The following is a 2,021-nucleotide window of genomic DNA, read 5'->3' as shown; positions in this document are numbered from 1 at the left end:
CAGTGACACAATCATAGTAGTGGACTTTAACACCCCACTTTCACCAATGGACAGATCATCCAAAATGAAAATAAATAAGGAAACACAAGCTTTAAATGATACATTAAACAAGATGGATTTAATTGATATTTATGGGACATTCCATCCAAAAACAACAGAATACACTTTCTTCTCAAGTGCTCATGGAACATTCTCCAGGATAGATCATATCTTGGGTCATAAATCAAGCATTGGTAAATTTAAGAAAATTGAAATCATATCAAGTATCTTTTCTGACCACAACACTATGAGACTAGATATCAATTACAGGAAAAAATCTGTTAAAAATACAAACACATGGAGGTTAAACAATACGTTACTTAGTAACCAAGAGATCACTGAAGAAATCAAAGAGGAAATCGAAAAATACCTAGAAACAAATGACAGTGAAAACACGACCACCCAAAACCTATGGGATGCAACAAAAGCAGTTCTAAGAGGTAAAATTATAGCAATATAATCCTACATCAAGAAACAAGAAAAAAACTCAAATAAACAACCTAACCTTACATTGAAAGCAATTAGAGAAAGAAAAACAAAAAAACCCCAAAGTTACCAGAAGGAAAGAAATCATAAATATCAGATCAGAAATGAATGAAAAAGAAATGAAGGAAACAATAGCAAAGATCAATAAAACTAAAAGCTGGTTCTTTGAGAAAATAAACAAAATTGATAAAGCATTAGCCAGAGTCATCAAGAAAAAAAGGGAGAAGACTCAAATCAACAGAATTAGAAATGAAAAAGGAGAAGTAACACCTGACACGGCAGAAATACAACAGATCATGAGAGATTACTACAAGCAACTCTATGCCAATAAAATGGACAACCTGGAAGAAATGGACAAATTCTTAGAACAGCACAACCTTCCAAGACTGAACCAGGAAGAAATAGAAAATATAAACAGACCAATCACAAGCACAGAAATTGAGACTGTGATTAAAAATCTTCCGACAAACAAAAGCCCAGGACCAGATGGCTTCACAGGCGAATTCTATCAAACATTTAGAGAAGAGCTAACACCTATCCTTCTCAAACTCTTCCAAAATATAGCAGAGGGAGGAACACTCCCAAACTCATTCTACGAGGCCACCATCACCCTGATACCAAAACCAAAGATGTCACAAAGAAAGAAAACTATAGGCCAATATCACTGATGAACATAGATGCAAAAATCCTCAACAAAATGCTAGCAAACAGAATCCAACAGCACATTAAGAGAATCATACACCACGATCAAGTGGGATTTATCCCAGGAATGCAAGGATTCTTCAATATATGCAAATCAATCAACGTGATAAAACATATTAACAGATTGAAGGAGAAAAACCATATGAACCATATGAACCATATGATCGTCTCAGTAGATGCAGAAAATTCAAATTCAACACCCATTTATGACAAAAACCCTCCAGAAAGTAGGCGTAGAGGGAACTTACCTCAACATAATAAAGGACATATATGACAAACCCACAGCCAACATTGTTCTCAATCGGGAAAAACTGAAACCATTTCCTCTAAGATTAGGACCAAGACAAGGTTGTCCACTCTCACCACTATTATTCAACACAGTTTTGGAAGTTTTAGCAATGGCAATCAGAGAAGAAAAAGAAATAAAAGGAATCCAAATGGGGAAAGAAGAAGTAAATCTGTCACTGTTTGCAGATGACATGGTACTATACAGAGAGAATCCTAAAGATGCCACCAGAAAGCTACTAGAGAGAATCAATGAATCTGGTAAAGTAGCAGGATACAAAATTAATGCACAGAAATCTCTTGAATTCCTATACACTAACGATGAAAAATCTGAAAGAGAAATTAAGGAAACACTCCCATTTACCATTGCAAAAAAAAGAATAAAATACCTAGGAATAAACCTACCTAAGGAGACAAAAGACCTGTATTCACAAAACTATAAGACACTGATGAAAGAAATTAAAGATGATACAGATAGATGGAGAGCTATACCATGTTCTTGGATCGGA

This window comes from Lipotes vexillifer, unplaced genomic scaffold (assembly GCF_000442215.2).
Source record: "Lipotes vexillifer unplaced genomic scaffold, Lipotes_vexillifer_v1.1 scaffold341, whole genome shotgun sequence".
NCBI classification, from domain to species: Eukaryota; Metazoa; Chordata; class Mammalia; order Artiodactyla; family Lipotidae; genus Lipotes; species Lipotes vexillifer.
Note: the sequence above shows the minus strand (reverse complement) of the source record.